Raw genomic sequence first — 27,172 nt, forward strand, 5'->3', positions numbered from 1 at the left:
CCCAGTAGGAACCATTGATGGCTTGACTGGAGGGAGAGGCACATTCACTTGGTGTAGAGGGAATGCTTGGTTTGGCATTGTTGGCATGCCAAGCAAAGTTAAGGGCACTGTGAACTACCCAATGGTTACAGAACAGACTTCTAGATGTGCTCCAGGCTGGTTTTGCCCCCTTGTGACCCGGTTGTTGTTGGCGGGCTGGTTTTTGCTTGAAGATGTCATTGGATTAGTTGAAATAAGAGAGCAATGTGAGACTACGATTTTTTGTTGTGTGTTCCCATAGACAACACCAATTGATGATGCACGATCTGGTCACTCCCTACTAGAAGGTAGCTCAAACGTTAGACTAGCTACATGGTCGAGTTGAATTGCAAGGCAAGAAATTCAGAGTGACTCGGGGTGCTTTACGCAGTGTGGGCACTCCGATGCTTAAGTTAGCGAAGGAGGTTTGAGAGAGCTGATAGGTTTAGAATGGTAGAATGTGAGAGCTAAATCACGTGTACCTTGTGAGACTCACGTGATTTAGCTTCCATGGGCCTCACGATGCATGTCCGAGATCACTGGCCTATCTAACCCGGAGTCAATTCCGCATCCGAAGATGGGCTCTGAGTAAGTTGATAAGGCTTATATAGGTTCTTCCGATTTGGGCGGGGTAGAGATAAGATCCGATGACGTGTATCGTGATCCCGAGGAGATCAAAGACAGCTGACTTGCTTTTAGATGGAAGCTACGTGGAACCTCAGTAGGTAGGTGAGTGTGGCGAGCTGCTCAGGCCCGGTCTTAGCTAAGTGACCTTAGGTGCTAGGACTATTGAGGTGTCTGAAAATGCTGAAATGTCGCCAAGTCATTGCACCACAACACATGCCATCAAGTCATTGAACGGGCCAAATTATCCCTCATCATTATCCATGTCTTATTTGTAGAGCTTTGATAAAGGTGTTCATGGTTGCTAAAGATCACCTTCTAACAGTACTAGGCATCCATATAATTGGTGAGCCGATGGTTTGTATAAGCACACGTAATTGCATTGTATTTTATGTTTATTAATGGTTTGAAGAGAGAGAAGTCTAGTAAACACGACTTTTGTAATGAGGATGAATGGTTAAAGAAACCATATGTTTTCCAATGGTCCATGCATCAAAGAAGCTTTATTTCTGCACTACAAGTCACATGCTTTTTAATTGGCTCCGAATCTTTGGGAGCAAAGTGAACGTTCTTCACATGAAAGTTTCAGGGGAAAATTTATGATGGGAAAAGATATGGTATGGAAAGAGTTTTGATCAATCAAAATCCATTCATGAATTTTGACAAATAATGCCTAATTGGCTATCAAGTTTTTTATTCTAATTGACTGATCAAAAATCTTTCAGATATCGAACCCTTATCTTTCTAGTTTTATACATCCAAAATCTAGGAAAAGTGAAACACAACTAGTAGAAATAGATAGAAACTATTTGAGTAACTTTCCCCTCTTTAAATCCATTACAATACATATGACTTGATTGTAGTAGGAATTAGTAATTAGCTTTCTATCTTCTTTAAATCCATGCACAGTGCCAGCTTCTTTTGTGGTGGAAAAGTTGGCAGATGGATTGTAGTCTTCAATGTCATCATCTTTTAATTTCATTTATTGAAATCCTGATGAGCTGACTTCATTTTTATACGCGCGCTTATTTCAGAACTTAGCAGCCAGAAAGGTGTCCTTATTGCAGGGATGATGAATTAATCTGCTACTCTTGGAAATTAACAAAGCTACAACCAGATTACATACAGTTGCATCCAGACATGCAGCTAATTAAATGTGTTTTTAGTCTAAGTTTTTTACACGACATGCATGTAGAACTAGAAGAATCTTGGCCAGCTTCAACTATAATGATATTTTACAGTTAAATGTGTACTTTTAAGTAATTAATTAACAATAGTTCTGTGTGCGCCCGGTTGTGAAAATACTGGAAATTAAAATCTTTGACAAACCAAACCTTCTTGCAAGCAAGAGCTAGCATTGATCGATGTTGATTTAATATTAAAAGAAAAGAGAAACAAAATGACAAAAACTTTCTACGTTATATTATTAATTATTTCACGTCGTTTACAGTATATGATCGATCCCGAACAAACGAAGTTCAGAACACCATCCTGATCAGTTCACCCAATTGTCAAAATTATATAGTTACAAACTTACAATGAAAATCCCAGATTTTTCTTAAAAAAAATAAAAAGAAATGAAATGAAATGGGGAACAGAAAGCGTGTGATAACAGGGAGAGTGGAACTATCTCGGATTCTGGGCGCTGAGTCTCCTCCGGCTTTCAGCCCCGAAAGATGTACGTAGTTATTGTGTTGGAAACAAGTGCATGTTCACTATTTGTTGTTATTTCCCTCACAACCAAGAAGATCTTCTAACAGCTTATCATCAAGACACTCAATTTCAAAGACGACTTGCTTCCCATGCGGATGCGGCCCAGTAGTAGTAGTAGTATTGGACCTCTCCTTCGAATTCTCTGCATTATCAAATGCAGAGGAGAAGGAGGAAGACGACGATGACCCCGTCGACGCCGGAGAAAATGGGTAGTCATTATGAATTGAGGATTGATATCGGGTAGGGAAATTGAGAATGGCGGAAGGACCCCTGATTGCATAGGCAGCCCGGTCATAAGCTCGTGCCGCCTCTTCGGCAGTAGTGAAAGTACCCAGCCACAAGCGCGCACCGTTTCTGGTGGAATCGCGGATCTCGGCGGCGAACTTGCCCCAAGGTCTCTTCCTAACGCCTCTGTACCGTACCTCTCTTCCTTGATCGTCTTGCTTCATCTTCCCTTCTGCGTCTCCATCCATCCGAGTGCCATGCCACCAAGGATTTATATATAGGATTGTAGCTGATGCTCTAGAAGCTTTCAAATTGGGTGGAAAAGTTTATGGGGAAGCTGCAATTAATCCAACAGGTCGGAGTTGTTAACACATGGAATTTATTATTGACCCTTCGATTAGTTGTTTGTGGGATAAGTATACAGATGTATAAAATTTCAAAATGTTAAATACCCCAATCCTATATATCAATCTTCGCCTGTGAATTGACATCAATTTTGAGCCGGCATCTACTTCAAATTTAAGTTGGAGTTAACAATTCTAACGATGGACTGAATGCCATTCTCTAGTAATTTTTTGGTATTAATATCTCTTAGGTTCATCAAAATAACAATATGATGAGCGGCAAAGAATAAAGGTACTTCTAAGTTCTGACTGAACGTTTTGAAAACTGAAAAGGGAATAGAGCCTAAGAAGGGCCTAATTCTAGGTTATTCTGGTTCAAATTAATGGTTTAACCTGTTCATTCGGGTAGTGACAGTCAATTGACAAAAACAAAAAGATAATGACGGTCAACTTCAAAGCATAAAGAAATATTTAGTCAATTAACTAAATCATATAAAGATAGTTTAAAAAAAATTTTACTAAAAAAAAATCATCTACCACTGATGTGATGGGTCCAGCTTTTACTTGGCGAATGATACAATATAACCACGTCGCTGGGACCATCACTCAATCACCCTCGAGTGATGGTCACAGATTATGCTGTGCCTTCGCTGCCGCTAACCAAGTTATGGTATGGGCACTCTGTCTGTCCCTGGACCATGCTAACATCAACCATGTATTTGCTGGATCTTAGATTCTTAGATTCTTTAGTGGCCCCTGGGTCCCAGATCCAACCTCTTAGAATCATCTAGCCCACGAAACTACATAGAATTTAAATCTTGATTCATGTGAACTGCACCGAGAAACTTGCAGTTGTACGTGGAATGCGAATCGTAAGTCATCGGTCGTAACACAAAAATAATCTCCACAGTAGTGAATGAGTAATGTTAAATTTGTATTATGGAATTAATAATGTTAAATTTATATTTATTAATATTATAAATAATTATTGATGGAGGGTGATTTGACCCGATCTCCTAAGAAGGCGATACGAGGACGTGACTCAGCATAAGCAACAGTTCAGTATGACAGTCTGGCTACGACTGAGTAGCGAGCTCGTTAAGGTCCTTCCAAGACAGTTCGCTACAATACAGCTTCGCCACAGAATGATCTCGCTACAGCGCGAGCTCAAGGACCCCGGCATGTGGGAAGGGAATACTCCACGACAAATCTATCCTAGCTCGGGAGTTGAGAAAACCAACTCACTCCAATACTTAGGCAAAAAGACTACCCCAAAGGCAACCTCAGGCGGAATCACCTCGGGACACATCCAGGAGCTCCCTATAAGGCAGCTCGCTATGGGATAACTCGCTACAAGGCAGCTCGCTATGGGATAGATCGCTACAAGGCAACTCGCTATTAAGTGACACGGAATTGTCAGGAAGCTTCTTATCTGACAAGATCGTACCTGTCAAACTGCATCACGTCTCCTGACTGACGGTGCAGTCCCTGCCAACCCAGCAAACTGCACCCACGTCCCTCGACAGGTGGTGGCGTGTCTCTCCTTTCCGGGTCGTGTCTCTCATCCGATTGGGCAGTACCATGCAACAGTTACATGTGCAGACCGGGAAAATAACGGCTGCGACAGAGAGCCAGTGGCGGTTACGCCTGTTTTGACAAGAACACCTGCATTTAAAGGCCCCAGGGTCGAAGGGGCGAAGGTATCTTGCATCTTGTATCTTGAGTTAGTCTCGAACTTTCATTGATTTAACGCTACCTGCACTCTTAGCTCTTTTTGCATTCCTTACCGCTTTCTCAGGTGTTCTAACTTAAGCATCAGAGTATTCCCACCGGACAAACCCCCCCGGGAATCCTTCACCGTCTTCTCCTCAGGTATCATCCGTCGCCAGTTAGGAGCCGGTCGACTGCTAGCTAGGAGTGCCCGGATCGCGCTGCATCATTTGGTGTCGTCTATGGGAATCACTTCAAAAAGCCTTCCTCTAATCTCCACAACTCCCTCTAAAAAACTCAACATTCATGGCTTCTTTTAGTAATGTCGAACATGGTGCCGACCAAAACGCTCCTGTGGAACAACCTAAGCTCCCCACTGTCTGCATTGAACAGTTCACCATCACCCTCTCCATGGACGGAATTCCCAGCTTGAACGTGCCTCACACAGTGGCATGTGTGAACACTCCACTCCCTTCCACGATTGGAGCAACCTTTACTGAACCTTCCGTTGTTCCCTAGTAAGCAACCAAAACCAGCTTGAAGACCTGGTGCAGTGCATACGAGCCATGCAAGCTCAAATGCAACAGTTCCAGTAGTTTCAACTCTACCAGCAGCAAGTGTTGCATCAAGTTTCTCAATACCAGTACCAATAGCAGTTCCCTCCATTACCTCAGGCCCAACAGTCGCTTCCCCCTCGGCATCCGGCCTCGAACCAGGCCAAGCCCTCCTGCCGGAGTGAACGTCCTCACCGGAGAGAGGCCTCTCAAACCCAGAATCCTTCCAAAAGCCAAGCCTCGTCCCACGGTAGGAAGGAGAGACCAGTCACCCCCACCTCGCAGCCTGCGGGCAGGTCGGGGGCCTCCCAGTCGGTTAGGCCCGCATCACCTTAGCATTCTCAGTTCGAGCTTCCGCTCGCAGAAAACCAGTTCAAGGTCCTAGCCGCTGATTACAAGCATGGTCCTTTGGCTCACAGCTACCATCAACAGTTCGAGCCCATCGAGCTCGATAATACTAAAGCCAGCAGCACCAACGCCAAGCCGACGAAGCAGCAGCGGAGGCGCCAACGAGGTCGCCGAACCGCTACCCGTGTCCTGCTTGAGCTCAAGGGTAAGAAGGAGGTAAGCTCAAATGAAGTAAATGTTATTCCTCTCCTGTCGATCTCTTCCCCTTTGTCATCAGAACTTCTTGCGGTCCCTATGCCAAAGGACTTCAAGCTTCCTCCCTTGGATAAGTACGACAGATCCTTCGATCCGAATGACCATGTGGATGCCTTCCAGTCCCAGATGCACCTGGCAAGAGCCAGTGAATCCTATATGTGTGTGGCTTTCTCCACCACCTTCAAAGGGGTGGCCCGCACATGGTACCGAAACCTTGTGCCCAGATCGATAAGAAGTTGGGCGCAGTTCTTGCAAATCTTTACCTCCCATTTTGTCACCAGCAAGAGATGCCCAAGAACTCAGGAAAGCCTCCTCGGCATAGTTCAAAAGGAAGGGGAGTCAATTCGGAGTTACATCAAGCAGTTCAATGATGCTTGTTTACAAATACCCGATCTAGACCCCGCAGTTCATCTCACCGCGGCCAAGCGAGCCATTACCCATAAAGAATTCAAGTGGCATGTGGTAGTTAACCAGCCCAAGACTGTGACCGAGTTCCTCAAGCTCGCGGATCAGTTTATAGGGATGGAGGAGGAAATCAACCAGAAGCATGCAAGTGCACCTGAAAAGAGAAAAAGGGAAGGCGAGTCCTTGATTCAAGGGGACGGTAAAAAGAAAAAAGACTCAGCTCGTGGGGCAAGGCCGAGTCAGCCTTTTCGAGCTCCAGCATAAAAAAGAACGAACTATACGCCCCTGAACGCGAAGCAGGCCGAGATCCTTATGGCGATCAAAGACGCCCCGTATGTGAAGTGGCCACCTCGGCTGAAGGCCAATCCTAGTGTAAAGAATAAAAATTTGTATTGTAATTTCCATAAAGACTACGGTCATAGTACCGAAAACTGTAAAAACCTCTACGACGAGATAGAGGAGCTCATCCGCCGCGGGATACCTGAGGAATTTTGTACAAAATAGTAATAATAAAAAAGCAAATCAGCAAGGGGAGCAGAATAAGGATGCTTCCGAATCTAGTAGGCAAGCAGAGCAACCGCAGACGCAGCCCCCATAAGAGAGACCAATTCAGGGGGCTATCCACATAATCGTTGGAGGTTCGGTTGTCACGGGTTGTACCACAGCTGCAGCTCAGACATCAACTCGTGAGGCCGCCAAGGAAGAATAGAACCCACCGAAGTGGCCAAGGATGGAAGATTCAATCTTCTTCATGGGGAATGACCCGCACGGGGTCCACTACCCCCATGATGACGCGCTCATCATAAAGATAAAGATTAATGACTTTGAAGTCAAGCGTGTCCTTGTCGACTCCGGCAGCTTGGCGGATATCCTCTTCAAAATGGCATTCGACCAGCTCTAGCTCCAAGAAAGTGACCTGAAGCCCGCGAACACTCCCCTGGTAGGCTTCAACCGAGAAGAAGTCAGGCCCCTGGGAAGGATTACAGTACCTGTGGAAGTCAGCACCTGGCCTAGCATTGTGAGGCTCAACCACGACTTCTTATTGGTCGCAACCCCCTCCCCGTACAATGCCATAGTTGGTCAGCCGATCACCCATGCCTTACGAGTTGTGGTCTCCACTTACTATTTGGCCATGAAGCTCCCCATGGACTTCAAAATCGGGATAGCGCGAGGTGACCATCTTGAGTCTCGCAAGTGCTACGTCGCCGCCCTCAAAGGGAAAGACAATGTGGCCAATGACCTCGAGCTGGAGCGACCTACGGAGCAGTGCGAGGAGCGAGCTATGCCCACAAAAGAGAATATCTCCATCCCAGTATCGGCGGAGGATCCAGCTCGGACACTTCAAATCGGTGCTTCCAGAGAGGAGCCCCTACGATATCAATTGGTACGCTTCTTACTTAAAAATTTAGATGTTTTTGCATGGTCCACGGTAGAAATGTCCGGCATAGACCCCAGCATCATAACTCACAAGCTTAATATTGATCCTGTAGTTAGGCCCGTTAGATAGAAGAAACGCAACTTAGCCCCAGAGCAATGGAGGGTGGTCGACGAGGAGGTCGGGAAGCTCCTCGCAGCCGACTTTGTCAGGGAAGTCCACTACCTGAGCTGGGTGGCCAACCCCATTTTGGTAAAAAAGGCTAATGGTAAATGGCGCATGTGCGTTGACTACACCAACCTGAATCGAGCTTGCCCAAATGACTGCTTCCCACTCCCTAGGATCGACCGTCTAGTGGACGTGACCTCAGGGCACGAGTTGCTGAGCTTCCTAGATGCTTATTCGGGCTACAACCAGATCAGGATGGACCCAGCTAATGAAGAAAAGACTGCCTTTATAACCGAGCTCGGCCTGTGCTGTTACAAGGTCATGCCCTTCGAGTTAAAAAATGCTACGACAACCTTTTAGCGACTTGTGAATAAATTGTTTGAGCCATTAATTGGTAGAAAAATAGAATGCTATGTAGAGGACATGGTCATCAAGACCCAATTTTCACATGATTTAATACAAGACTTGCATTCAGTTTTTGAAGTTTTGCGTAAATTTAACATGAAATTGAACCCCAATAAGTGTGTCTTTGGTGTTACCTCGGGTAAATTCCTAGGGTACATCGTTAACCGGTGCAGCATTGAAGCCAACTCGAACAAAATAAAGGCCATCTTAGACATGAGACCACCCCAAAAACTAAAGGAGGTTCAGAGGCTGAATGGCCGAATAGCTGCTCTGAGCCGCTTCATGTCCAAGTCGGCAGACCGCTACCTGCCTTTCTTCAAGGCAATTAAGAGCAAAGGTTTTGAGTGGATTGAAGAATGCCAGCTCGCGTTTGATGAGCTCAAAAAGTACCTCGCTAGTATATCGGTCTTAACTCGGCCTAAGGAGGGCGATGTTTTAGAAGTGTACCTTTTGGCAAGTGACGAGGTGGTCATCTCGGTACTAATAAAAGAGGCAGATCAGGTTGAACAACCTATCTACTATGTTAGTAAAGTATTGCAGGGAGTAGAGACGAGATATCCAAAAATAGAAAAGTTGGCCTATGCACTAGTTATTGTAGCCCGGAAGCTCTGTCCGTACTTCCAAGCTCACACTATCATCGTCCTCACCAACAAACCTCTGAGGCAAGTTCTACTCAATCCCGAGGTCTCCGGTAGACTGACGAAGTGGGCCATTGAGCTCAGCGAGTATGGCCTCCAATACAAGCCGCGAACTGCTATCAAGGCCCAAACCTTAGCAGACTTCATCGCGGAATGCACTTTCAGCTCTGAAGTCCCCAGGCCGATCGAGAACGAGGCCCCCAGCTCGGGTGAGTCTGAAGCTCCCAGGCCAGTTAAGCTTGAGCACCATGAAGTAGTAACTAGTGTAGCATCTCTCCTAGTTAGTCCAAGCGTGAACTGGAATGAGGAGTCCTGGATCCTTCACGTAGATGGCTCCTCAAACCAATAGGGCAGCAGAGCCATAATCGTTCTGTATGACCCAAGTGGCACAAAATTGGAGTATGCACTACGCTTTGGGTTTGTGGCATCCAACAATGAAGTAGAGTACGATGCGTTAATATCCAAGCTAGCTCTAGCCAAAGAAGTGAAAGCCAAGCATATCGTCATTTGCAGTGATTCCCAGCTCATGGTCAATCAAGTCACAAGCAAATACAAAGCTCGCGAACCAAATATGATTGCCTACTTGGCCAAAGTAAGAAAGACTCTGCTCAACTTCCAGTCACGCTTCATCAAGCAAATCCCAAGATCAGAGAATGTTGAGGCCAATGCCCTGTCCCGGTTAGCCAGCACCTATGATAATACCATGAGAACCGTGTACATAGAGAACCTGCCTCAGCCTAGCATTCTCGGAGGAGCAGAGGAGGTCGCTCCTATCGTTCAAGCACAACAAAGCTAGATTGATCCACTCACGAGCTTCCTGCTACATGGCACCCTCCTTGCAGACCGCAATGCCGCCAGACGGTAGAGCGTTAGGCAGCCAAATACGTCATGATAGATGAATGGTTGTACTGAAGATCTTACACGCTCCCCTACCTGCGCTGCCTGCGACCTTTCGAAGCCAAGCTCGTGCTCCGTGACACTCATGAGGGCCTGTATGGCAGACACTTGAGGGGCAGGGCCCTCACCCAAAAAGCGCTACGATAGGGGTACTATTGGCCAACAATGAAAGAAGACGCGATCGAACTTGTTAGAAAGTGTGGCAAGTGCCAAAAGTATGCCAATATCCACCATCAACCTACCGTCGATCTGAAGTATCTCACCAGCCCGTAGCCTTTTGCACAGTGGGGAATCGATATACTTGGACCGTTTCCACCAGCAACAAGCCAGAAGAGGTTCCTAGTGGTAGCAGTTGATTATTTCACTAAGTGGATAGAAGTTGAACCTCTCATAACAATCACAGCTCGGAACATACAGAAATTCTTTTGGAAAAATATAGTGTGTTGCTTTGGGTTACCTCGGGTACTGATTTCGGATAACGGTAAGCTGTTTGAGAAGATTAAATTCCAGAACTGATGCTAAGACATGGGAATTCGGCATAACTTTACCTCAGTCACACACCCTCAAGAAAATGGTCAAGCAGAAGTCACAAATAGAGCTATCCTCCACGGACTGAAGGCACGACTAGACCGAGCTAAGAGACTATGAGCAAACGAGCTACCCAGTGTTCTATGGGTTTATCGAACCACAGTGAAGACCGCCACAGGTGAAACCCCCTTCAACCTCACGTACGGCACTGAAGCAGTCATCCCAACCGAGATTGAGGTTCCCTCGCTACGACTAGAAGCGTACGATGACAAGGTGAATGAAGACGAGCTACGCACTAACCTCGACCTCCTTAACGAAATGCGGGACCTCGCATATATTAGGACCATGGCCTACTAGTAGAGGGTAGTTTGGTACTATAATGCTAGGGTCAAGAAGCGGAACCTCCGTGTCGGCAACCTGGTCCTCCACGTGCGTATTTAATGCGATTGGTCAATCAAGTTTGAATTTCAAGTCAAATCCACCCATCACGCTCCATGAACTCCTCGCGCCAAAGGGGAATCCTTAGCCCAAGGAGTGGGGGCAATTGATGGAGGGTGATTTGACCCGACCTCCTAAGAAGGCGACACATGGACGTGACTCAACATAAGCAACAACTCAACATGACAACTTGGTTACGACCGAGTAGCGAGCTCGTTAAGGTCCTCCCAAGATAGCTTGCTACATTACAGCTCGCCACGGAATGAGCTCGCTACAACGCGAACTCATGGACCCCAGCATATGGGAAGGGAATGCTCCAAGACAAGTCTATCCCAGCTCGGGAGTTGAGAGAACTAGCTCACTCCAATACTTAGGCAAGAAGACTACCCCAAAGGCAACCTCAAGCGGAATCACCTCGAGACACATCCAGGAGCTCCCTACAAGGTAGCTCACTGTTAAGCGACGCGGAGTTCTCAAGAAGCTTCTTATCTGACAAGACCGTACCCATCAGACTGCATCACGTCTCTTGAATGACGGTGCAGTCCCTGCCAACCCAACAGACTGCACCCACATCCCTCGACAGGTGGTGGCGTGTCTGTCCTTTCCAGATCGTGTCTCTCATCTGATTGGGCAGTACCCTACAATAGTTACCTGCGCAGCCCTAGCAAATAACGGCTGCGATAGAGAGCCAATGGCGGTTATACCCATTTTGACAAGAACACATGCATTTAAAGGCCCCAGGGTCGAAGGGGTGAATGTATCTTGCATCTTGTATCTTGAGTTAGTCTCAAACTTTCATTGATCTAGAGCTACTTGCACTCTTAGCTCTCTTCTCATTCCTTACCGCCTTCTTAGGTGTTCTAACTTAAGCATCAGAGTATTCCCACCAGGCAAGCCCCTCGGGAATCCTTCACCATCTTCTCCTTAGGTACCATCCGTTGCCAGCTAGGAGCCAGTCGACTGCCAGCTAGGAGTACCCGAATCGCGCTGCATCAATTATTATAATTTTAATAAATATTTATTTTAAAAAATAAATTTTCAATAATTATTAGAATATAGATAGTTTTCTTTTGTAATGATACGTGGAGGGTTAATGATTAATTGAGATTGATAGAACATAGGCAGAAGTGGTTGTGGATAATCACTTTTGCATTTTCTGCATTTTTTAGGAAATGATTGAAGATAGTGGTATTGGGTTGTGGGTTTCAACAACAACTTCTCAGAAAATGCCACGCACCTAGCTTTCCAGAAAAATGAGAAGGTCATATGTATGAATGATGGGGGATTGTACCCTAGTAGTGGGCTATGGGCTTTAGCAGGAATTTCTTAGCAATTGCTATGTGTCTAGCTTTCTAGAAAATGAGAAGACCACTTTTTTGAATGGTGATAGCGGGAAATAGACTTTAACAATAACTTCTTAGAAAATTCCATATGTCTAAATTTGAAAAAACCACTTGTCTGAATAGTGGGGGCTATAACCTAAAAACCTTCCTTTAATATATATATTAGATAACAATATTCCTGGATTAACAACTTATGTGAATGATAATGCAGTTTGCAGTAAATCTGAACCGTCCATCAAACAAGTCGCTTTGTTGCAAAATAATCATATAAAATAATAAATTAGGAACAACATTTTCGATAAAGTGGTATATAAAAATTATATATGTTTTTTTCTATATTAAATACCCATTTTATTAAAATGGGGGTAACCTAATGAATAGTATAATAGTATACATAAATATATTTTTATAATCATGAATAAACAAGATCAAGAAGAATACATGTGAAGTGTTCGGATCAAAGGGTGATATTTATGACGTGCGGCTCCAATGGCTGTTGGGACTGTGTATTGGGACTCTGCCTTGGGACCATATCCAAATTCATATATAGGGATGTTAATGGGTTGGGTTAAATGGTAAATCTAGCCTGAGGGTCAAGTTAGAGTTAGACATATTCGACTTTAGGGCCGGGTTTGAGTTTGGATTATTCAGTCCGAGTTGGATTCCGATTTTGATCATTTAATCCAAGTCAGGTTTGGGTTTGGCTGACCTGCCCGTCGAGTCATGATACCCTACAAATATACAAAGTTTTCTTTTAACTTCTGACTTTTAACCATATAGCCTTAAAGTTTAAGATTTATTTACATGTTAATTTTGGATTTTTTATTTTTCAATAGAAAAATGTTACCTTATAATCTATAAAACAATTTCCTAACTTAAATTAATAGATTTTAGGTCTTCAATATGTGTTAAGAAAGTAGAGTTGAAATGCTACAAGCCAAGTCAGGTTGGTATATACTGGGTTAGAACCTATAGGGTCTGGTTGGGCCACTGGAGGTTCAGGTTAGGGTTAAGGAAAACCCAACCTGTTGACATCCCTACAACCCTATCCATATGTGAAAAGTGAAATACAAAAATACTTTTTATGAGTCGGTTTGTTTGTGATACAAATCTGAATTAGATACAAAGTTTGCACCTAGATAAATTTTGCATCCATTTGTTTGTTAATATGATTTGCACTTTTTGATAAAAATTTGTACTTTTTTGTCTTATTTATGCTCATTAGCTTTGCAAAATTTGCATCCCAAATACTAATGTATAATTTGCACCACCATCTTCCTATATCTTTGTTCTCTCTTATATCTAATGGGTAGCGGTGGCAATTGGACGGATTGGGTTGGGTTTGGTTTGGGTTGAGCTTCAAACCAACCCATCTAACCCGCCAACCCATCAATGACCCAATTGTATAAAATTAAATGGGTTGGATTCAACCCAAACCTGCCTTGACCCAATCAACCCACCCAAACCCATTAATCTTATATTTCTATACTTGAAACAAGAAAATAACTCTCATTTGACAAATAAGTTGGTCATAGCTTGGTGGTAATAATAGTTGTTACTTATGTAAATGGTGCAAGTTCAAATCACATTACATGTATGTTATTTTTACACAAGTGGTGAAGCCATTTAATTATGTTCAGGGTTTTGGATTTGACTAAGCCACTTAGGTTTAAATCGATCAGACCAACTTGAACTATCTAATTGGATTGTATTCGAACTAATCACATCAAGAGTGGTTGAACCGTTTGGATTTAGATCAATTCGGTTGGACTAGTCTAGACTAGTTCAGTCAATAGTAGATTAACTTAGACCAACCCATATCATGTTGCAATGGGTTTGGGACCGAACCGACTGACCTAAAGTGAATCCATGGAAGCAAATCGGGTCGGTCCAAATTTGAGTAAGGTCGGGTCGGGACGGAGTGGGCCACCACCTGTCCATTTTCTATTCCTAGATCGCCATGATTTGGAGCAGCTTGGGTTTGGCTTGGATTGACCGAGCCAAACAAAGTGAACTAAGGTGATCAAGTTTGTTCATATTTAGATCAAGTTGAACTGGTTTCGACTCGGGTCAAGTTGATTTGGGTGAAGTGTGTTGATTCAAGGCAAAATTATTTTTAGTCAATAATTAATAGAAAATTAATACATTAATTATAAATTATTTCATTCAAATGAAGAAAAAAAAACTAAGAAATTAATACTTGTATCTTTACTGATTAACCCAATATTTATCCATAACCCAACTCAACCCAATCCATTTAAATTGACCCAATGAGTGGTCAATCCATTTCCAACCCGCAAAATAAATGGATAGATTGGATGGATTAGATACAGGGTGTATTGGGTGAGAAATTGCCACCCCTGGGGAGACCGCGAAATCTTATTTCCTATATTACAAACAAATAACCCTTGTCCTACCTCTATTTTTTTTACATAAATAAAATATATATCACATTATTTTGCTTCCTAATTTACTTCTCACCATCAAATAATACAAAGCCAAATCTGAAGCAAAAGTAAAATTTTTAAAGCGTACAATTGCATGAATCCGTGACATGGTGAGGTACAGTTACTGAGGCTGGGTGGTGAGCTCTGAGCTGCACCTCATCTTCTTCGGTAACACGGTATCCGACTTCCGACACACCCCCACCTGCGGCCTACGGAAAATCCTTCCACGATGCGATGCAAAGCTGACTCCGTTACTCGTCGTCTTCAAAAGAAATCAACTCTTTTCTTTAGGCTGTATTTTGTTTGAAGAAAAAAGTAGAGAAAGGTAAAGAAAAACTTTTACAAACCTTGTATGAATTTTTTTACTTTTTCCTTCCTTTTCCTTCGAACCAAACGTAGCCTTAACGCTACAACACAAAGTCAGCGTCTCTTTTTTAGATTTTGGAGCCGTGTTGAACCGGAACAGTGTATCTAGCTGATGGGCATGTTGATTTTTCCACCCAGCAACCCCAGGTTGACTGTTTCTACGAAATAGAGCTAGATGGCTGATCCAGTCCAGGCCCAGTTTGGTTCTGATTTAATACAAGGGCCAGGCTCGAGCCATATTGTCCAGAAGTCGATGAAGAATGGACCATTTCATCTTCGTGTGCGAAAATCCCTAACCTAAACCCAACCAAAACCATCATCCAACCTAGTTTAGGTATACCCGAAAAGTTTGCCACTCATACCACTAAAAATCTAAAACTAGGTCCACCACAGCCCCTGGATTTCTACAACGTACAGATCATCTATCTGAAACCGTCCAACACACGTTCAATCGATTTATCAACAGCTTCATAGTAAACGAACCGTGTTTGCCCAAATGCTGACGAAAAGGACAGTTGTTGTATTGCCGAGAAATTGATATCCAAAACTGATGATGCGCGATCCGGCCGGTCTTATCTGTCAACGACCTTGCTTCTGAATTGAATAGCAAGGAACCTGAAACGGAAGAGATGAGGAAGCTCCGGGGGGAACCCGGTGTAAAGGCTCCGAAGCTTAAATTAGAATCCTTCAAAGGCAAGATAAAACCAGATAGCGCAAAGTTTGCATACCTCATCTTTGGGGAAGTGGATAGCCTTTTATAACCACCTCGCGCACTCACTCCTAGACTCCTGTCAGGTCGGGAATGAGTATTTCCGTGCTTCTGCCAGTTCGGGTGTCCTCGCCTCTGCTGGGCAGAACCATCACTGCTCTTTTTGTCGGAGCCGTCTCTATAACTGGAGGTAGCGGTGACAGGTGACGGTGGCAGGTGGCTGTTTGTAGTGCGGCCATCAAGCGTCAGATCCCAAGTCAGTCGAATGCACCGTCCCTGGATACGGACTCCTTCGGTGTCAGGTACGGTGTGATTCATCCAGTTCAACGCTCTGGAAGCAAAGTGCCTGGAGCGGTGCATGAGGCGGTCTTGAGTTCGGATGAGGGGGGAGGTTCTGAATTGTCATAAGACGGGCCAGTTCGGTTCTCTACTTTGTGTGACGGGGCCAAAGGGAGAGTTCGGGCTCCTCGTAGGGAGTTCGAGCTCTAAGTAGGGAGTTCGGGCACCTTGTAGGGAGTTCGAACTCTAAGTAGGGAGTTCGGGCACCTTGTAGGGAGTTCGAACTCTAAGTAGGGATTTCGAGCACCTTGTAGGGAGTTCGGACTCTAAGTAGGGAGTTTGGACCGCTGGTCTCTTCCCTTTGGTGTTTGTACCTTCGGTACGCTGTTTTAAGTGCCGAGCTACTTGTTTTTTGCCACGTGGCATGATTTGCAAGGTCAGGCCAAATCTTCCTTCATCAATTGCCCCCCACTCCTCGTGCTAAGGGTCTTGCTCTGGCGCGGGGAGTTCGCAAGGTGTCAGGTAGATTTGTACTGCACTTTGAATCTTGGTTCTACTGGCGCGAGGTGCGTTGTCAGGGTTTCTTGAGCTTCTTCGAGCGTCCATTTAGGCGGGAAGCGCGCTGGCCTGTCTAAACGCTGATAGATGTGGCGGCGAGTGCGTTATTTCAAAATTTCAAAAAAGCATGCCACTTGGGGGGTGCGATAGCGGGCATCTTTTCAAATTTGAAAAAGATGTGCCGCTGCCGTTTTTCTTGAGGAGACGTGCGCTGGCGATCTGTCAGTTTTGAAAAGATGTGCGTCGGCGCTGTCAGTTTCAGAAAGACGTGCACCAATCACGTCTCGGTCTCGGGAGACGTGCAGTCAGTGCGGTTGTAGGCCATCGGACTGGCTTTGATCTAAGCCATTGCCTTTCGGTCACTGTGAGCATAAATAGCGGGGGGGGGACCCCAGTTGTTGTCACTTCTCTCGAGCTCGCGTCTGAGTTTCAGCTCGCATCCAGGTTTTTTCAGTTCGCGCTCAAGGTCTTCCGCTCGTCCGAGCTCCTGTGGTCTACAGCTTCTGTCCGGGTGAGTACTTTCTTGGATCTCATCACTCCCGATGTCTATCTCGGATGGCTCAGATAGTCCTTTCAGTGGGTCTGATGCAAGTTCTACGAACCAAGTTGCATCCCCCAATAGCCCTAGCGAGCCGGAGGTAGAGCTCGAGGAAGAGTTCGAGCTCGTAGGCCGTGGCGCTTAGGGTAGTTTGGTGTCCACCTCTCGTCGGGGTTGGATGTTAGACAAGTTCGGCCCTTTGACCATGACGCCCGAGGGGCTCCAATCCCTCATTACTTACTATAACTTGCCCGGGGAGTATGCTTACTTCATACCTTCGGGTAGCTTTCCTTGGGAACACGGTCCTGATGAGATCGTGATATTCCGGGAGCAGCTCACCGCGGGGCTGCATGCCTTTCCATCCCCTCTTTGTCGAAATCTTGAACCACTTCTGCGTGATGGTCGGCCAGCTTCACCCGAATTCCATTCGAAACTTGGTGGGGACAATCTCCTTATTCTGTGACGAGAGCTTTCCATTGGACTTGGAGATTTTTTCTTTAATCTTGATGCTTAAGAAGCATGCGGGTCCCCTCCCCGGGCGCAGGTGGGCTTACTACCTGTCTCCTCGCCCGGGCTTTAAGCTTTTACACGAGCTCCCCAACAAGGTCCCAGCATGGAAGCGAGACTATTTTGGGGTGCGAAGTGTGCTGGGTGGCCTTTTCAGACCGGGTGGGGGATGGCCGCTCCTGACTCCGGGGTCATGCTTGACAAGGAGACGGCGAAGGGCCTCCGGCAATGGGCGCGGCTTGGGCTGAAGTGTCAATAGTATCTGACGGAGGCCAAGCTCATTGCGGTCGGCCTGAGCTCGAGTAGGTTCTTCACTTAGACTCTTATCTTGCTGTCTTTCTTGCTTTTTACTAATGGCGAACTTCTTTTCGTAGGTGTGATGGATTCGCGAGGGACCCGGGGTGGGCACTTGTTTCAAGGAATGAAGAGGAGAAAAAGGGTTGCCAAGCGAACTAGCGTCGAGATGCCTCAGGATGTGGAGCCCGAGGTGCCGGGCTATCAGCCTGAAGACCTGCCCAGGGAGCCCGAGGTGGTCCCTTTGATGCAGGAGCCGGCAGGGGGCCCTTATGCTGAGACTACATACACAGGGGCTCCTACATACTCCAGGGCTCCTGCTTACTTCGGGTCTTCTCCTACGCGAGCTGGGCTCTCGGGTTCGGGGGCCCCGGGGGATTTCAGGAGTGTATTGACGCCAACCCATGCTCTTCAAAAGAGTAAAGAGGCTATCTTCCCCGAGGAGGTCGCGGTGTGGATTGATCTCCCTCTGCATCAAGTGGCCTGTCGTGCCGTTACCCATGCCATGGTGGTAAGTGTTTTCCTTTTTCAGAGCTCTTCGGCTTTTGTTTTGTTGGTTCTTTTGATCATTCAGTCTCTTTTGGTAGGTGAACTCTTCTATTCACGCCTTGTTGGCTCAGGTGGAGAGGAGCTCGAGGTAGGCGCGAGCTGCCGAAGAGGCTCGTCGCGCTGCCGAGGAGGCTGCTCGTGCTGCCGAAGAGAGTGCTTGTTTTTCACGGATCAGGCAGGCGAGGTCTCAGAGAGATGCCGAGGCCATGGGAGTGGTGGTGAAGCACATGGCAGACTTGAGGCTGGATCTGCAGCATCAGGTCGAGTATCTTTAGGAGGACATCAGGGAGAGGACGCAGATCTTTTCCCAAGGTATCGAAGATGCCAAGAAGAAGGCCGTCGATGAGTACATTGCTTCGCCGGGCTTTGATGATCTGATGGTGGATTCATATAGGAGGGGTTTTAAACTAAGCCGGTGGATGATCCGGAATACGTACCCCAAGCTCGATGTTAGCGCCATATCCACTTCGCGCATAACTCAGGAGATGGCTAATGCTGCTGACGTCGAGCCAGACTCCGAGGGCGAGGCGGGGCCTTCGGGTTTTGTTGAAGTGCCTTCTGATGATGAAGAAATAGCTCCGGGCTTGTAAATTTTTTTTTTATGTACTACCTTACTTTTGAAATGGAATGACTTGTTTAAGTGCTGGTTATTCTTTCTCCCGAACTGAGCATATTTGCCGAAATGACTATACGTCCGGTCTGTTTTCTACTGGGTTACCGCACTCGCGTGGCCTGTTTTGGTGCTCTGAGATGTCGGTCCCTATTAGTTCGTTGTCTCCGTTTCGCCTTTGACTTTCTTTGCTTACCTGTGCCGAGGTTTCTTCGTTAGTTCGGCATCCTAGCCCGTAGGCTTTGGTGGTGATTTTATATACTTTGCTTGGCGGTCTATAGGTAGTATCACCTTAGGTTGACAATGTTCCATGCTCAGGGTACTTGTTTTCCCTCTAGGGTTTCGAGCTCGTATGCCCCCCGAGTACTTTCTTTACTCTGTAGGGTCCTTCCCAATTTGGTCTGAGTTTTCCTACACCGGGTTCGGGTACCATGACCTTACGGAGAACCAGGTGGCCGACACGGAAATTCCTCTTCTTTACCCTGGCGTTGTAGTATCGAGCTACCTTTTGCTGGTAGGCCGCAGTTCGGATGCGTGCGAGGTCTCTCACCTCGTCCAGTAGGTCAAGGTTGGTGTGAAACTCGTCTTCGTTCATCTACTCGTCGTATGCTTCTAGTCGCAACGTAGGTACTTCGATTTCCGTCGGCATTATCGCTTCGGTGCCGTATGTGAGGTTAAAGGGGGTCTCCCCTGTGGCGGTTTTTTCCGTGGTTCGGTGAGCCCATAGAACACTTGGTAGCTCATCCGCCCACAACCCTTTAGCTCGGTCTAGTCGTGCTTTCAGTCCGCGGATGATGGCTCTGTTCATTACTTCTGTTTGGCTGTTTGCCTGCGGGTGTGTGACCGACGTGAAGTTCTGACTAATTCCCATACTTTGGCACCATTCTTGGAACTTGATATCCTCGAACTGTTTGCCGTTGTCAGAGATCAGTACCCGAGGTAGCCCGAAGCGACATACTATGTTCTTCCAAAAGAAGTTCTGTATGTTTCGGGTTGTAACCGTTGCCAGAGGTTCAACTTCTATCCACTTTGTGAAGTAATCTACTGCCACCACTAGGAATTTTCTCCCACCTGTCGCTGGTGGGAATGGCCCCAGAAGGTCGATTCCCCATTGTGCAAAGGGCCATGGACTGGTGAGGTACTTGAGGTCGGAAGCAGGCTGATGGTGGATATTGGCATGCTTTTGACACTTGTCGCATTTTCTGATGAGCTCGATGGCCTCTGTCTTCATCGTTGGCCAGTAGTATCCTTGTCAAAGTGCCTTTTGAGCGAGGGCTCTGCCCCCCAGGTGTCTGCCACACAAGCCTTCATGAGTGTCACAGAGTACGAGCTCGGCTTCGGCCGGTCGCAAGCATCGCAGGTAGGGGAGTGTGTAGGATCGTCGGTACAACCGTTCGTCAATTATGACGTATTTGGCTGCTTGGTGCTGCACCCTCTTGGCTGCATTGCGGTCCGCAGGGAGGGTTCTGTCTAGCAGGAAGCTCGCGAGTGGGTCGATCCAGCTCGGCTCTACTTCAAAGACGGGAGCGACCTCTTCTGCCCCACCGAGAATACTGGGCTGAGGTAAGTCCTCTATGTACACGGTTCTCATGGCGTTGTGACTCGTGCCGGCTAGTCGGGACAGGGCATCGGCCTCAGTGTTCTCTGACCTCGAGATTTGCTTAATGAAGTGTGACTGGAAGTTGAGCAGAGCCTCCTTTACTTTTGCCAAGTATGCAATCATAGTGAGCTCGCGTGCTTCGTACTCGTCTGTAACTTGGTTGACCACGAGCTGGGAATCACTGCAGATAATTACGTGCTTTGCTCCGACCTTGTGCGCTAGGTTCAGCCTGGCTATCAGTGCCTCATACTCCGCCTCGTTCTTGGATGCCGTGAACTCAAAGCGTAGTGCGTATTCCAACTTTGTTTCGCTCAGGCCGCGTAGCACTATTCCAGCCTCGCTGCCCTGCTGGTTCGAGGAGCCATCTACGTGAAGGATCCAGGGCTCCTCATCCCAATTCGCGCTTGGTCTAGCCAGGAGAGATGCTACACTGGCTGCTACTTCACGGGGTTCAAACTCTATTGGCTTGGGAGCTCCGAGCTCGCCCGAACTGGAGATCTCGGGCTCGACCGGCTCAGGGGCTTCGAGGCTAAACGTGCACTCGGCGATAAAATCTGCCAAGGCTTGGGCCTTAATAGCAGTTCTTGGGTTGTACTGGAGGTCGTACTCGCTGAGTTTGATGGCCCATTTCGTCAGTCAACCAAAAACCTCGGGTTTGAGTAAAACTTGTCTCAGAGGTTTGTCAGTCAGGACAATGATGGTGTGAGCCTGAAAGTACGGGCGAAGTTTCCGAGCTGCTGTCACCAGTGCGTATGCTAGATTTTCTATCTGCGGGTACCTTGTCTCTGCTCCCTGCAAAATTTTAAAACTTGTCTCAGAGGTTTGTCAGTCAGGACAATGATGGTGTGAGCCTGGAAGTACGGGCGGAGTTTCCGAGCTGCTGTCACCAGTGCGTATGCTAGATTTTCTATCTGTGGGTACCTTGTCTCTGCTCCCTGCAAAATTTTAAAACTTGTCTCAGAGGTTTGTCAGTCAGGACAATGATGGTGTGAGCTTGGAAGTACGGGCGGAGTTTCCGAGCTGCTGTCACCAGTGCGTATGCTAGATTTTCTATCTGCAGGTACCTTGTCTCTGCTCCTTGCAAAATTTTACTCACATAATAAATGGGTCGCTGGACCCGGTCTGTTTCTTTTATTAGTACCGAACTGACCACCTCGTCACTTGCCGAGAGGTACAGTTCTAAGACCTCGCCCTCCTCGGGCCGGGCTAAGGTCGGCACACTAGCGAGGTAACCTTTTAGCTCGTCAAACGCGAGCTGACAGTCCTGGGTCCACTCGAACCTTTGCCTTTGATTGCTTTGAAGAAAGGTAGGCAGCGGTCTGCTGATTTGGACATGAAGCGGCTTAGAGCGGCTATGCGGCCGTTTAGCCTCTGAACTTCTTTTACTTTCCAAGGTGGTCTCATATCTAGAATGGCTTTTATCTTGTCCGGGTTGGCCTCAATACCGCACCGATTGACAATGTAGCCTAGGAATTTGCCCGAGGTGACACCGAAGACATTTGCTGGGGTTCAATTTCATGCTAAACTGACACAGGATTTGGAAGACAGAATCTAAGTCTTGTATTAATACTTGTGAAAACTGTGTTTTGACGACCATGTTGTCTACATAGCACTCTATCTTCGTGCCAATCAGGGGCCGAAACAACCTATTTACAAGTCTTTGGAAGGTCGCCCCGGCATTTTTTAATCCGAAGGGCATGACCTTGTAGCAATATAGGCCGAACTCGATTATGAAGCTGGTTTTTTCCTCATCGGATTGGTCCATCCGGATTTGGTTGTAGCCCGAGTAGGCGTCCAGGAAGCTTAGCAACTCATGTCCCGAGGTCGCGTCCACTAGGCGGTCAATTCTGGGGAGGGGGAAGCAATCTTTCGAGCAAGCTCGATTCAGGTCGGTGTAGTCGACGCACATGCGCCACTTATTGTTTGCCTTTTTAACCAGCACCGGGTTGGCCACCCAGCTCGGGTAATGGACTTCCCTTATGAAGTTTGTTGCGATGAGCTTCTCGACCTCCTCGTTGACCGCCCTCCAGCGTTCTGGGGCTAAGTTGCGTTTCTTTTGTCTAACGGGTCTGACTACAGGGTCGGTATTAAGTTTGTGAGTTATCAGGCCGGGGATAATGCCGGGCATGTCAGCCGCGGACCAGGCAAAAATATCTAAACTTTGAAGTAAAAAACTCACCAGTTCGGTTCGTAGGGGTTCCTCGACGGAAGCACCGATCTGAAGTGTGCGAGCTGGGTCTATAGCCGAAGTCGGGATTGCGACCGTTTCCTCTGTGGGCGAAGCTCGTTCCTCACCTTGCTCCACAGACCGCTCTAGTTTGAGGTCGTCGGCCGCCTTGGTTTTTCCCTTCAGGGCGGCAACATAACACTTACGGGACTCGAGCTGGTCGCCCCGCGCTACCCCCACACCGAAGTTCGTAGGGAACTTCATGGCCAAATAGTAGGTGGAGACCACCGCCCGTAGGACATGTGTGATCGGCCGCCCTATTATGGCATTGTATGGGGAGGGGGTCGCGACCACCAAGAAATCATGGTTGAGTCTGACCGCACAAGGCCATGTGCCGACTTCCACAGGTACTGTTATTTTTCCGAGGGGCCTGACTTCCACTCCGCTGAAACCCACCAGGGGAGTGTTCGCGGGCTTCAGCTCACTCCTCTGTAACTGTAGCTGGTCAAATGCTGATTTAAAGAGGATGTCTGCTGAGCTGCCCGAATCTACGAGTACGCGTCTGACCTCGAAGTCGCTGATCCTTAGTTTAATGACAAGCGCGCCATCATGGGGGTAGCGGACCCCTCGCGCGTCGTCCTTCGTGAAGAATATCGGTTCTTCGGTCTTTGGTCTCTTTGGGGGTTCCATTCCTCGAGGGCCGCTTCGCGAACTGAAGTCCGGGCCGCTGCCGAGGTACACCCTGCTACCACCGAACCTCCCACAATTACATGGATGGTTCCCCGAACTGGCCTCTCTTCCGGAGGCTGTCGCTGCAACGGTTCGGCAGGTCTGCTGCTAGACTCGGGGGCATCCTTTTCGTGCTCCCCTTGCCAACCTGCCTTATTGTTATTATTATTGTGCTGTACAAAGTTTCTCAAGTATCCGTGACGGATGAGCCCCTCTATCTCGTCTCGGAGATTATTACACTGCTCGGTACTATGACCATGGTCTCTATGGAAACTACAATACAAATTCTTATTTCTCTCGTTCGGATTTCCCTTTAGGTGAGGTGGCCACTTCACGTATGGAGCGTCCTTGATCGTCATTAAGATCTCGGTCCGCCTTGTGTTTAACGACGTGTAATTCGTCCGAACTGCTAGGGGAGCTCGGGATGACTGGTTCGGCTTTGGCTCCCGGGCCGGGTTTTTCCTGTCGACTGGGTTGGAGGGCTCGCCTTCCCTCTTTCTTTTCTCGTTCCCACCTTCGGTTCGTTGGTTGATTTCTTCCTCTGTCCTCATGAACTTGTCCGCGAGCTTGAGGAATTCGGCCACGGTTGCGGCCTGGTTAGCTACCATATGCCATTTGAATTCTTTGTGCGTTACCCCTCTTTTGGCCGCCGTGAGTTGCACCGCGGGGTCCAACCGCGGTATCTGCAAGCATGCTTCATTGAATCGCTTGATGTATCCTCGGATGGATTCTCCTTCCCTTTGGACTACTCCGAAGATGCTTTCCTCTGTTATGGGGCACCGTTTGTTGGTGACAAAGTGTGCGGTGAAGACTTGCACGAACTGGGCCCAACACTTTATCGACCTAGGGGCCAGGTTCCTGTACCAAGTGCGGGCTACCCCCCTGAAGGTGGTGGTGAAGGCCACGCACATGCACGATTCGCTAGCCCTAGCGAGGTGCATTTGGGACTGGAAAGCGTCAACGTGGTCGTTGGGGTCGAAGGACCCGTCGTACTTGTCCAGATGTAGGAGCTTGAAATTTCTGGGTAAGGGGACCGCCAGGAGTTCTGATGCAAGGGGGGAAGGAACCGAGAGAATCAGGGCAGCTCCTACCTCGTCCGAGCTCGTCTCTTCTTTGCCTCTGAGCTCTGACAAGACACGGGTGGCGGTTCGGCGACTTCGTCGGCGCCTTCGTTGTTGAGTGGGCCTTGTACTGGCGCTGCTGGCCTCCGTGTTGCCGAGCTCGATAGGCCCGGAATGCTGGTAGTCTGCTACCAGGGCGCCGAATCGGTTTTCCGTGAGCAGGAACTCGGGCTTGGAGCGCCGAGGTGCCGATCTCGCAGGCGAGGTTCTCGACCCGCCTGCGAGCTGCGAGGCGGGGATGATTTTTTTCTCTCTTCGGCCTGGGGACGAGGCCTGACTGTTAGGGGGGTTCTGGGGCCGGGAGGCCTTTTCTTGGTGGGGGCGTCCATCTTGCGGGGAGGCCTTGACCGGCCTTGGAGCGGGGTGGCGAGGTGGAAGTAGTGATTGGTTCAGTGGCAGTTGGGGGAACTGCTATTGATAGTGATACTGGGAGATGTTGTGCAGCACTTGGTGCTGGTGAAGTTGGTGCTGCTGGAACTGTTGCATTTGGGCTTGCATTGCCCGCATGCACTACATTAGGTCGTCCAACCGGTTTTGGCTGGCTGGCAGGGGGACGACAGTCGGTTCAGTAAAGGTTGTCTCAATAGGGGGAGGAAAGGGGATGCTTGTGGCATGAAGGTTTACGGGCTCCACTGCTTGTGGCGCATTCAAGCTGGGGATCCCATCCACCGAAAGGGAGATGGTGAACTGTCCAACGCACACCACGGGGACTTGAAGTTGTTCTCCGGTGGTGTTTGTCTCCGTGCCACGTCCGGCGTTGCTGGAGGAGGCCATGAGTGTTGGGTTTTTTTTGAAGAAAAGGGGTTATGGAAGTTTAGAGGGAGGCTTTTTGAAGTGATTCCCACAGACGGTGTCAATTGATGATGCGCGATCCAACCGGTCTTAGCTGTCAACGACCTTGCTTCTGAACTGAATAGCAGGGAACCTGAAACGGAAGAGATGAGGAAGCTCCGGGGGGAACCCGGTGTAGAGGCTCCGAAGCTTAAGTTAGAATCCTTCAAAGGCAAGATAAAACCAGATAGTGCAAAGTTTGCATACCTCCTCTTTGGGGGAGTGGAAAGCCTTTTATAACCACCTCGTGCACTCACTCCTAGACTCCTGTCAGGTCAGGAATGAGTATTTCCATGCTTTTGTCAGTTCGGGCATCCTCGCCTCTGCTGGGGCAGAACCGTCACTGCTCTTTTTGTTGGAGCCGTCTCTGTAACTGGAGGTAGCGGTGACAGGTGACGGTGGCAGGTGGCCATTTGTAGTGCGGCCATCAAGCGTCAGATCCCAAGTCAGTCGGATGCGCCGCCCCTGGATACGGACTCCTTCGGTGTCAGGTACGGTGTGGTTCGTCCAGTTCAACGCTCTGGAAGCAAAGTGCCTGGAGCGATGCGTGAGGCAGTCTTGAGTTCGGATGAGGGGGAGGTTCCGAACTGTCATAAGACGGGCCAGTTCGGGTCTCTGCTTTGTGTGATGGGGCCAAAGGGAGAGTTCGGGCTCCTCGTAGGGAGTTCGAGCTCTAAGTAGGGAGTTCGGGCACCTTGTGGGGAGTTCGAACTCTAAATAGGGAGTTCGGACCGCTGGTCTCTTCCCTTTGGTGTTTGTACCCTCGATACGCTGTTTTAAGTGCCGAGCTACTTGTTTTTTGCCACATGACATAATTTGCGAGGTCGGGCCAAATCTTACTTCATCAAAAACAAAATCAAATACCACATAATTCATTGCGACAAAACCGTTGATAACAACCAAGTTTCTCATTCACAAGCAAAGCATGATGGGTCCCACGCGCGACAACAGCCAAGTTTCTCCCAAGTTCTAACGCCTAACCGAGCACATGCATAAACCAGAGAAAGGAATTCTGTGAATCTATATATCTCTCTCTCACTCTCATTTTCTGAATTCCTCCGACGCGGACTCTTCTACCATATGTCAACCCAGACCCAACTGGCCGGAATCTCCCGCGACTCTTCTCTTCTTATCTATGCATACAACATTACAACCCACCAAAGAACAAGGCCTCAAGTCGTCTCTATCCTCCACCTTCTTCAACTCAGCCCAGAAGACGTTCTGAAATCTGAACCAGTAGAAAGAAACCATTAACCATCAAATTAATTCCTCCTTTCTTCTTCGCACATGGGCAACTACATCTCTTGCACGTTTTACCACTGTGTTTGTCCCTCAAAGGTTAAGGTGGTTGGATTAGAACTCATCAGATAATTAGGAGATATTCTATGTGAATTGTTTTTCTTATTGTGAGTTTCAAAGAAAAATTAAAACCATATGTGTTGAAAACAAACTGTACACTGTTTCTAAAAACAAAAACACGATCTTAATTAGTTGTATAATATATGCTTTTTTTTCAAAACTGAAACAGGGAAAAAAATCCTTCAATTTTTAGTTTGAAAAACATGTTTTCATCTGATGATATCTGATCATAATCATTCATAAGTCATACATTATTCGTGCCCCATAATTTGTTTTTTTTTTTTTTTTTTTTTAAAACCCATCATTTTGATGGTTTCAGAACATAAATTGTTATATGAAATAAAACCAACTTAGTTTTGCTTCTCAAAACAAAAATGTAGTTGAAGAACATGATTTTGTTCTTTTGCGGATGAGCAATTTCATAAACATTCGTATTGTAGAAGCACCTCCTTATTGTGGATCAATGTGCAAACACTTCTATTGTGTGGATAATCCTTCTACCTGAAGCCTTAATACATTA

At 47.3% G+C, this 27,172-nt stretch overlaps 1 pseudogene; it reads right to left on the reverse strand.

Moving 5' to 3' along the window:
* Positions 1-2,044: 2,044 nt before the first annotated feature.
* Positions 2,045-3,103, reverse strand: LOC148878838 (ethylene-responsive transcription factor ERF098 pseudogene; annotated as a pseudogene).
* Between the last annotated feature and the right edge of the window lie 24,069 nt (positions 3,104-27,172).

Source organism: Nelumbo lutea, chromosome 1 (assembly GCF_056320005.1).
Source record: "Nelumbo lutea isolate HS-2025 chromosome 1, American lotus-T2T, whole genome shotgun sequence".
NCBI classification, from domain to species: domain Eukaryota; kingdom Viridiplantae; phylum Streptophyta; class Magnoliopsida; order Proteales; family Nelumbonaceae; genus Nelumbo; species Nelumbo lutea.